This window comes from Callithrix jacchus, chromosome 22 (assembly GCF_049354715.1).
Source record: "Callithrix jacchus isolate 240 chromosome 22, calJac240_pri, whole genome shotgun sequence".
NCBI classification, from domain to species: Eukaryota; Metazoa; Chordata; class Mammalia; order Primates; family Cebidae; genus Callithrix; species Callithrix jacchus.
The window spans coordinates 44,207,059-44,218,022 of NC_133523.1; the positions used below are offsets into that span (position 1 = coordinate 44,207,059).

At 58.5% G+C, this 10,964-nt stretch overlaps 1 protein-coding gene across 1 annotated transcript in view; it reads right to left on the reverse strand.

The window, feature by feature from the left end:
• The window catches only part of LRRC4B (leucine rich repeat containing 4B), a 46,177-nt gene extending 36,689 nt beyond the window's left edge, over positions 1 to 9,488 (reverse strand). The window contains exon 1 of the mRNA XM_078359521.1: positions 8,999 to 9,488. The gene's annotated coding sequence lies outside the window, so the exon portion shown is untranslated. The remainder of the gene's footprint in view (positions 1 to 8,998) is intronic.
• Between the last annotated feature and the right edge of the window lie 1,476 nt (positions 9,489 to 10,964).

A 10,964-nucleotide genomic window follows, 5' to 3' on the forward strand; every position in this document is an offset into this window, starting at 1 on the left:
CAGCCCATTTTATGGAAGGGCATGCTGAGGCACGGTGAGGTCACTGCCATACCTATGGAGAGCCAGATTTGGGCAGGCTTTCTGATACCAACTGAACTTCCAAAAATGAAAGGAAAAAAAGAGGGCCAGGCACGGTGTCTCACGCCTGTAATCCCAGCACTTTGGAAGGCTGAGGTGGGCAGATCGTCTGAGGTCAGAAGTTCGAGACCAGCCTGACCAAGATGGTGAAACCCTATCTCTACTAAAAATACAAAATTAGCCATGCGTGGTGGCAGGCATCTGTAATCCCAGCTACTCAGGAGGCTGAGAAAGGAGAATCACTTGAACCTGGGCGGTGGAGGTTGCAGTGAGCCAAAACCGTGCCATTGCACTCCAGCCCGGGCAACAGAGCAAGACTCTTGTCTCAAAAAAAAAAAAAAAGAGAGAGAAAAAAGAAAAAGAAACTGAACTTCCAGACTCCTGGAATGTGATTCTGTGCTGGGATGGGGCAGCTTAACGCCCCTGAACTGAATTTGCCCGGAAGAGAACTGGGATCTGACGTGGCACTGGTGGTTTTTACAACAGTATTCGTTGTCAAGGCTCGGGCAGTGGGGTGTGAGAGTGAGCCTGCAGGTGGGAGGGGCGTGGCCCCAGTCGGCTCCACCCACAGGGGCTCTCCTGGGAAGGACGCTGTTGCGATCTGTTTTCTCTCACAGCGTTGTGCACACCTACTTCGTTTACAACACAAGGCTGCTACTAAAAGTCATAAAAAGCTGAAAACTATGTGAACTGGAGCAACGCTTCTCAGACACGAATGTGTGTCCAGCTGCCTGGGAATCTTGTTAAGAGGCAGATTGTGGCCGGTCGCAGTGGCTCACGCCTGTAGTCCCAGCACTCTGGGAGGCTGAGGCGATCAGATCACTTGAGGTCAGGAGTTTGAGACCAGCCTGACCAGCATGGTGAACGCCTGTCTCTACTAAAAATGCAAACATCAGCTGGGCCTGGAGGCATGTGTCTGTGGTCCTAGCTACTTGGGAGGCTGAGGCAGGAGAATCGCTTGAACCTGGGAGGTGGAGGCTGCAGTGAGCTGAGATCGCATCGTTGCACTCCAGCCTTGGTGACAGAGTGAGACTCTGTCTCAAAAAATAAAAATAATAATAGGCTGGGCGAGGTGGCTCACGCCTGTAATCCCAGCACTATGGGAGGCTGAGGCAGGTGGATCATGAGGTCAGGAGATTGAGACCATCCTGGCTAACACAGTGAAACTCTGTCTATCCTAAAAATACAAAAAACTAGCTGAGCATGATGGCATGCACCTGTAACCCCAGCTACTTGGGAAGCTGAGGCAAGAGAATCACTTGAACCCAGCAGGCAGAGGTTGCAGTGAGCCGCGATCACGCCACTGAATTCCAGCCTGGGCAACAGAGAGAGACTCCATCTCAAAAATAAATAAATTAAATAAATAATAATGATAACCCAAAACACACAGATTCTGCATCGGTGTATCTAGGGTGAGGCTGTAATTGCTTCCCAGGGGATGCTGGTCTCGGAGCAAGGGGCTAAGGGGTCTCTAAGTGCCCATCTCACTCCTATATTCCACTTCATGATGGAGAATGAAGCCCTCTCCTCCCTCCCCGAGCTCTGTATAGGGGTGTAGCTCAAAGGTGGGCCTTGGAATCAATTAGACCTGGGTTTGGACCTCAGCTGCAACAGTTACTGGCCATGTAGCCTTGCAGAGGGAACATCACCCCTCAGGGCCTTGATCGGCTCATCTGTAGGTGAGGAATGTCTGTTCTCTGTGATGAGTTTAGGGAAATGCCTGCAGCATAAGAAGAAAATGCTCAATGAACTTGTTCCAGGGTCCAGAAGATCCTCCTCCTCATCACACCGTCCTGTGAGAAGGAAGGATGGAGAGGTGGAAAGAATGTCGGTGTGGAGGAAAACTGGGTTTAAACTCTGGCTGGCCAGTTTCTCCCTGTGTCCCCTACCCCAGGCTCTGCCTTGCAGTCTGTGTAGATAATGACACCTAAGAATAGTTTGTTGGGGCTCATGGTGACCATGTGCAGTGCTTGACTCTTAAATGACAGCACAGTGGCTCATACCTCTAATCCCAGCACTTTGGGAGGCCACATGGTGAAACCCCATCTCTACTACAAATATGAAAAATTAGCTGGCGAGGTGGTGCATGCCTGTAATCCCAGCTACTCGGGAGGTTCAGACAGGCGAATCGCTTGAACCTGGGAGGTGGAGGTTGCAGTAAGCCAAGATCATGCCACTGCACTCCAGCCTGAGCGATAGAGAGAGACTCCATCTTTTAAAAAAGAAAAAGTCATTTATTCTTACGGGTCAGAAGAACAAACCATTTCCCCATTCTGTGACTCAGGCCGTCCCCCTCTGCTATTGTAAATCCAGCATTTCTGGCTGGATCGAAACCATTCATTTGTCAAGGAGCGGGGGCCCATGGAACCCTATCTGGGGTCCTTGCCCTTCCCGAAACAAGGTCCTACAACCCCCGCGTTGGTGAGGACCGATTCTCTACTGTGAGAATCCACGTGGAGAGTCCTTTTCCTTCCTGGTGGTTTAGAGGCATAAACCAGACCGAGAACCTGACAGCCCCTGAGTTACAGGAGCTCCAGTGCCTTTAAAGTCTCATCTTGATGGCCGTGGTGGCACATGCCTGTAATCCCAGCACTTCGGGAAGCCAAGGCAAGAAGATCGAATGAGCTCAGGAGTTCCCCAGCCTGGGCAACATAGTGAAAAACCCCCTCTCTACAAAATATACACCAATTAGCTGGGTGTGGTGGTGCACACCTGTAATCCCAGCTACTCAGGAGGCTGAGGTGGGAGGATCACTTGAACCCAGGAGGTCAAGGCTGTGGTGAGCTGTGATTGTGCCATTGCACTTCAGCATGGGTAATAGAGCAAGACCCTGTCCTCCTCCAACTACAAAAGTCTAACCTTTTACGGGTCTATTGTTATGAACAACCTAATTATTGTGATTATTAATCTTATGGCCAGGTGCGGTGGCTCACACCTGTAATCCCAGCACTTTGGGAGGCTGAGGCAGGTGCATCACTTGAGGTCAGGAGTTTACAACCAGCCTGGTCAATACAGTGAAACCCTGTCTCTATCATAAAATAAAATAAAATAATTACCCGGGTATAGCGATGTGTGCCTGTAGTCACAGTTACTTGGGAGGCTGAGGCAGGAGAACTGCTTGAACCTGGGAGACGGAGGTTGCAGTGAGCCAAGAATCGCACTACTGCTCTCCAGCCTGGGCGACAGAGCGAGACCCTGCCTCAAAAAAAAATGTCTAATTTCCACTTGGATGGCCCAATGGACCACTGTATTCTCCTCTCTGGGCCTCAATTTCCCCCTCTGTAAAGCAGAGGCAACCTGCAGGACAGCCCACATACAGGTCTGCAGTCCCTGCTCCGCCACTTCTAGGTGTATAATTCTGGGCAACGACCCCACCCCTCTGGGCCTCAGTTTCCCCATCTGTCGAACTGGGGATGATGACCGTGCCTCCCTGCAGGGTCGCCACAGGAATACATGGGAAAAACCCACATAAGAGGCTGAGCATTGAGCCTGGCGCGTGGCGAGCTCTCAATCACCGTCAGCTGCAACCATGATCATCTCAGGCTCTGGATGAGACGGTTCCAGGCAAGGGGAAGGCCAGTCTCCTCTGCGTTTACCACCTGAGGATGGCCTCTCCAGTGGAGCTGTGGCCTTCTGATCTTTGTCACTGTGTTTGAACAAGAGCCCTGGGGTCTAAGCTAAGTCCCCAGCCGGTGCTGCTTCTGGGGGCATGGTGAGCCTGGGAGTGGCTGCTGACCGCTCCCGCTCACTGCCCTGCCTCACTCCCTTCCTCCTCTCCATCTAGCTTTCTTTTTTTTTTTTTTTTTTTTTGACGGAGTTTCGCTCTTGTCACCTAGGCTGGAGTGCAATGGCATGATCTCAGCTCATTGCAACCTCCACTTCCCGGGTTCAAGTGATTCTCCTGCTTCAGCCTCCCAAGTAGCAGGGATTATAGGCTCACATCACCACGCCTGGCTAATTTTGTATTTTTAGTAGACACGGGGTTTCACCATGTTGGCCAGGCTGGTCTTGAACTCCTGACCTCAGGTGATCCACCCTCCTCAGCCTCCCAAAGTGCTGGGATTACAGGTGTGAGCCACGGCGCCCAGCCTGTGTCTGTCTAGTTCTTATACTCACTTTTCAACCTCCCACTAGGATCCCAGATACTACCAGACACCCGCCCCATCCTCACTCTCAGAAGCCCTACTGGGGAACCAGCAGTCCCCTGTGGGCTCCTGTCTGCTCCCCAGCGGCCAGCCCCCTCCAGCCCATCTTGTGGGCCTCAGAGGCAGCACCTTACCTCTGCCTGCCGTGACAACAGTTGCGCATGGGTTTCCAAGCAACAAGGGGCATCCTGCCTCTCTTCTTACTCTCCTGCCACCCCCTGTCTAGCAGAGCCAGCCCAGTTTCAGTAACTGGGACTAGAAGGAAGGGGGCGTTCTCTCCAGTGGGGAGTGGGTCCCGAAACTCAGAGTTATCGAGGTTTCCCATACCTCACAAGAGAGGACAGCAAGATGTGTCCCTACACCCAGCAAGGGTGGTGGAGGGGCTGCTGCTGGGCCTGAGCGCTGCAGGCTCAAAGGGGAGCCCTGTCCTCTGCACCCCTATCTGGAGGTGAGGCCTTCCTCCTCTGGAAACAGGGTCCACAGGCCAGGTCCTCTATGGCAGGCAGCCCTCCATCTCCGCCTGCTCTGGGACCACATGTGCAGCCTGGAGCTCAGGGAGGAAGCCCACCCCCTGTCTACGGGCCGTGATGCCACATGCTGGGGACAAGAGCGTAGGGTCTGTGGTCCGCCCTAGCCATCAGCCAGCTGAGAAGCGCAGGCTGCGACATGGTGGCTTCACACAACGCTGACTCTCCAGCATTGGGAGGAGTGGCAGTTTCACAGCAGACCCTGGCCCTGGAGAACGGGTGTGTGCTCAGTGCCCTGGCAGCCTGAAGAACCACTTCTCCCAGATAAGGATAGGACTCTCCTGCTCTTAGCACGGGAAAGAGGCCATTTAAGCGGAAACAGGGCCCAGTCAAAGTGAGGCTTGGAGTTAGGACTAACTGATGGGGGATGATGGAGGAGCCACAGAGAGGACCTGGCCAGGGAAACCAAGGGATGGAGAGTGGACAGGGTGACAGTGCACAAAGAGACAGAGCAGAGAGGAGGAGGAGCAAACAGCAGGGGTTGCAAACTTCCCTGCCCAGCAGGGAAGACCAATCAGGACACTGGTTAGAGGCGAGAGTGGGGCGCGGTGGCCCTGGGCACCCGAGCACAGCCCACGGTTACCCGGGGGGAAGAAGATTCCAAAAGCTGGCAGTCTAGATTTTTATGAGAAATCTCTAATTTAAAAAATGTTGGCAACAAATTAAACATGTTGAAAGCACCAGGAAAATAATGCTCTCGGGCGCTGGGAGGATCCCAGCCTAAGTGAGTCCTCATGGGTGTGGGGAGAGGGAGCTTCGGGGAAGCAGGGGGCAGACAGGATGGCAGGAATAGCGGCAGAGGTGAGGGCGAGTGACACAGAGGGACAAAGAGAGGCACTGAGAGCGGGTATTGAGCAGAGACAGAAATAGAGGCAGGTTTCACAGCAGATGGGGTGGGAGAGGGAAAGACTGATGGATGAGTCCAGGGACTCCACGGTTGGGCCAGGCTTAGCGGGGGGCAAAGGGTCAGTCTCGGGAAAGACTATGGGAGATGGAGAGGTGAGACAGCTTGACAGAGACAGGAGGTCCAGGTGACACCCCATGACAGACACCCAGCCAGAAAGCACGGGATAGGGAGGAATGAAACAGGGAGACAGGATGGAGCCAGTGTGAGCTACACAGCAGGTGTCCTAGCAGGTAAGACAGGTGATCAAGGGGGTGGGGACCCTGGCAAGAAAGCAGGGCCAGGGTTCCGGAAGGGACTGAGGATTCAGTGGCCACCCCCGACCCCCAACCCCCAGCACCTCAGCATGGGCCCCGATGGTGTGCGAGGGTGCCTGTGTGCACAGGTTCTGCTTGTGAGAGAGATGTCAGCGCCCTGTGATGTCTGATGTCTTAATTCTGCTGACCTCTCGGACGGCGAGGAGGTCTCTAAGGAGCCTAGTGGCATGGGAAGCACTCTCTGGACTGTCCCTGAATGGATTAAGGGTGACTGCTGGAGCCCAACAGGGCTGGCCCTCCCTGCAATGCACATGCGCTCGCACCCCCCCGGGCTGGCACTGGGTCTGGCATGTGTGCAGCTCCGGGACTGTCTTAGCGGCACCTGGAGAACGGTGTGTGCTCGATGCCCTGGCAGCCTTCCCACACCTCCCTGCCTTTCGATGTGCGTCTCTCTGCACACGTGAAGCCACGAGGCCACAGGACCACGAGGCAAGGGCCTCCCGCCTTTGTCTCTCCCTCCCGGTCCCTGTATGAAGGACTGTGTGTGACACAGGACTACAGGTCTGAGGACTGCTCCCTCTTTCTCCTGACCTCCTGCTGAGCGTGGGGTCTATGTCGGCAGCTGGGACAATGCGGTTGCAAATGGGGTCTCTGGCTGCCAGTGAATGACTGTGTGTGCCAGTGTACAAGCTAGGGCATCTCTACCTCCATGTCCCTGTGTCTTCCTCACACGCTCCCACGCTCTGTCGATGACTTGGGGTCTCTCTGACAAGTCAGAAGCGGCCTCTAATCCCCCAGGGCTCTGGTGGCCTGTGTCCCCCAGCTCCCTGTTGGCCCAGGCAGGTGCCCTGTGGGTCTGTCCCACTCCCTGAGTTTGTGGCTCCCTGCGTCTCTGCCTCACCCATGTGTCTGCTCTCTGGTTGGGAGTGGCGTGTGTCCCTGGTTCCCCGACTCTTTCTTTCTTTGGGAAATTAAGTGAGTAACTCCACTCTGGATGCTGATGCCCAAATTGTCTGTCTGTCTGTTTCAGAGGCTGGGTCCCCTCTCTCTCTCTGGGCCTCCCTCCCTGGCTCCCACTCTTCCCTTCCTTGGGTCTCTCTCCCGCCTTTCCGCTGCTTCAGTCTCTGTCCCTCTTTTCTCTGAGTGCGTTTGGACCACTGGGTGGCCAGGAGGAGAGGAGCCCCAGGAAGGAGGGGAGGGGGAGGGGGAGGAGGAGGAGGAAGAGGAGGAAGAGGAGATGGAGGAGGAAGGTGGGAAGGGGAAGTGGAGGCTGCAGAAAGGCAGGTTAGAAGGCAGAGGCTGCAGATGCTACAGGAAGAGGGAGGGGCCGTCCTGGCCACGGTCCGGGGTTGGTGGGGCGGGACTTTTTAGGCTCCTGGACCAGGAGGGAAGCCGGCTCCGGCTACTCCCAGCTGCCTGGAGCCCGAGTTCCTGTCTGGCGGCTGCGCGGCCGGGACTTGGGATGTGAGGTGCATAGCAATGGGGCGCTGCGGAGGCGCCACTGCAGCTCCCAGCTGGAGAGGGGGGTGGGGAGGGGGCCGAGGGGCAGCCCCGAGGCTCCCTTCCCCCTCCCCTTCCCAGCTGGGCTCTCCCCAGGGGAATTCCCCACCCCGAGAGAAAGTCGCCAGCGGCTGCAGCGAGGGGGCAGGGAAGAGGGGAGGGCGCCTAGGAGGAGAGCAGAGGTGAGGGGGTCTGGGGAAGAAGATATGGGTGCAGAGAGGAGGGGAGGGGGTGGGGCGTGGGCAAGAGGCCATCCTGGGCTCTGCGGACTCGAGCCCTGGGGAGAGACGGGCTGGGCCCCTGGCCCGATGGGACCCCAGGGAGGCAGGGCATGGAGATGGGGGGGAACCTTGAGAGCCGGGTCCCGGGATTGATGGTGAGTTGGAAGGAGAGGTTCCCAAAACCAGAGATCTAGGATTGTGGGGGTCTGAGATTGGGGGTACTATGGGGTGAGGAGACAGGATGGGGGGTCTCTGGGTGAAGAAAGGTCATAGGAGGAGGTTTCAGAGAGTGCTGGGCTGAGAAGGCAGCTGGGGTGCTGGGGAGAAAGCGGAGACGCTGGGGTGTAAGGCCGGAAGAGAAGCGGGGAGGGAGGGGGAGGGGAGAGCGGGAGGAGAGGGCAGCTGAAGGGGGGCGGGTCTCCTGGACAGAGGGTCTGGTGAGGGATATCTGGGGGAGGGCCTGGGATGGGGGTGAGAGGATCCTAAGGGGCAGGTGTTGTGCCTTAGGAGATCCTAGAAGAGCAGGTGTGAGGGTCGGAAGCCTGGGGAGGAGGCAGCAAATGGGGGTCCGGGGTCCGCAGGAGGGGAGGCTTCCAGGAGGGGAGGGCAGAGGGAGGTGGGAGAGGCCGTGGTCCTGGAGAGACACGTGCCCAAGGATACAAGGCCCCAAGGCCGAGTGGGGTCAAGGAACGGGGTCTTGGGGAGAGGGAGGGGCAGGGGTGAGTCTCCCACCAGGAGAGGCGGGGTGACCCCAGAGACAGGAGGGCTTAAGACTGGGGAGGGGGTTGTCTCACTCCCCAATCACCCCCTCCGTCTTTCCCATTTTCACTTCCCAAACTCCCCGGTTCTCCCCGGTTGCCACGGCAACCGCTCTTGCCAGGCGCGGTCACCAAGGAAACCCCGTGCCCGCCTCTCCCCCCTCCCCATCACTGGCGTGCCCCCCCCACCCCAAGCAGCAGCGGTGTGGAGGGTGGGAGGGGCCATGGGGAGAGGAAGAACCTGGACTCCCGCCCCAGAAAGGGGGGCCCGGACCTACGCCCGGCGAGCCCCCCACCCTAAGTCTACTTCCTCAACCCCACAGCTGGATACGCAGCGACCGCCGGACGCACCCGCCACAACCTGTCCCCAGGCAGCGGCGACCCCCCCCAGCACAGAACTCGCCCGCCCCGGAGAACCCCCACCTAGCCGCCTCCCCCACCGGCTTCTGCCTCCGTCAGGCCCCGCCCCTTGTCCTCTGCCATCCCCCACCCCATCCCGGAGGAGGCCTAAGACCACTGTCCCCCAATTAGCGAATGCCCCCCACCTACCCCCCGCGGTTCCGCCTCCGGCCCCCGCCCCTGACCCTTGCCCCTCAGAGGCTACTCACAGCGAGGAGAGGGACTCCTTCCAGGGGGCAGCATGCCCGGCCCGTGGGGGGAGGACCCCCCCAATGAGGCTCAGGAATTTGGGGTGCAAGGCCCGCTGCGGGGAGGCGCGGGGGGCGGGGCTGCGGCCGGGCCGGGAGCCTCTCTCGCGCTCTCCCCCCTCCCCGGCTCCTGGGTGGGGAGGGGGCTTCCGCAGCGGCGGCGGCGGGGCTGGGGGGGCCGCTCTGCCTCCTCGCCTCGCGCCCGCCCGCCGTCCGGCCGGGCGCCCTCGCCCGCCGCCCGCCTTCCTTCTTGCCTTCCTTTCTTTCCTTCTTTCTTTCCTGGCTTCCTTCCTTCCAGCCTTCCTTCCTTCCTCCCTCCTCGGGCCCGCCGGCGCCGCTCTCCCCCCACCCCACCCCCCCCCAGGCCCCGGCCCCGGCCCCGGCCCCCGCCTCGGACGGTGCGGCAGCGACCGAGAGCAGCCGAGAGCGGCGGAGACGGGAGCGGAATACTGATGATGGTGGGAGCGGGCGGGCGGAGGGAGGGAGCAGGAGGGAGGCCCGGGAGGAGCGGAGGGGGGAGAGAGGGAGGGGAGGGAGGACGCGAGGAGAAGGAGGAAGGAAAGAGGGGGGAAGAACCAGAGAGGATGGGAGAGGGAGGGAAGGGGAAGGGAAGAAGGAAGGAAGAGGGAAGAGGGTGGAGGAAAGAAGAGGGGGAGAAAAAGGGGAGGGAGCAGGGGAGAGAGGAGGGAAAGGGGAGAGAGTGTGGGTGGGGAGGGGTGGTGGGGTGACTCCTGCAATAAGGTCCTGGATGGAGGGGAGGGGAGGGCTGGGGGAGCGGGGTTGGGGTGGGGGAGAGGGCAGAGGAAGAGGAAAGGAGGGAGAAATGGGTAGAGAAATGGGCAGGAGAGGCCCAGGGGCCAGGAAGTGAGGGGAAAGGAGGGAAGGCCCAGCTTTGAGGGCTGCAGGAAACAGAGGGCCTGGGAGGGCTGTGGGGAGAAGAATGGGGGGTGCGGTGGGTGCTGTCAGGAAGAGCAGGGAGGAACTAAGTTGGACAGAGATGAGAGGACAGAAGATGGAAGGACCCATAGCTCGGGGGGTCGGGGGGAAGGGAGGCTGGGGAGCTGGAGCTGTGAGGGCCCAAGGCTGGGTGGCAAGAGCCCAGGGAGCAGATGGGGCGCGGGAGGAGACAGAGGGCCTGTCTTGGACCCCCCTGTGTGCCCACTTCATCAGCCTCCCCACCTCATGAAGAGAAAGACTCTCAAACCTATTTTCCAGAAGAGACCATTGAGGCTCTCAGAGGAGCCAGGATGGGGTTTGAATGCAGAGTCCTGGGCTGGCGTCACCCTCAGAGAGATGGAGAATAGGTTGGGTCCTAACTTGCAGGACCTGGTCCAGTCCTGGCAGGTGGAGGCACCTGGGAAGGGCAGAGAGCACAGCCTGAAACTCTCTGCCCACTCTCCTCTCACCTCCCCCAGGTGCTGGCAGCAGGTGCTGGGGATGAATTTAGAGCTGTGAAGCTGAGCTACATCTTGGGTGCAGGGAGGGGGAAGGCGGATGCAGAGGCCTCTGGGAGGTCACTGTATCTCTCCCGCTTCCCCCCTCCACTACCCCAAAACTTTGGGCCCCGAGAAAGGGAGACATCGGGAATTAGGGGCAGAGAACCAAGAAGGAGAGGCGGCAGCCCCTGTCCAGGGCACTAAAGCGCCTTCCAGATGTTAAAATTAGCACAGAAGTTTCACCCCTTCCTTGTTATCCCCCAAAACACTGACTAATAACTGAGGACTCAGGAGAGAGAAGGAAGATGAAGGTTCCTTCCTTCAGCACCAGGGACTCCCAGGCAGACTCTCCCTCTTCCCCATTCTCCTTGGAGAGCCCCAGGGAGGAAATGGGGGGCCCTGCTCCTGTAGGCAGAGTCTGGGGAGGGTCGGGGTTGGAAGCTGGAAGGAAAGTGGGCCAGACACATCTATAATGAGCCAGAGATCCAGAG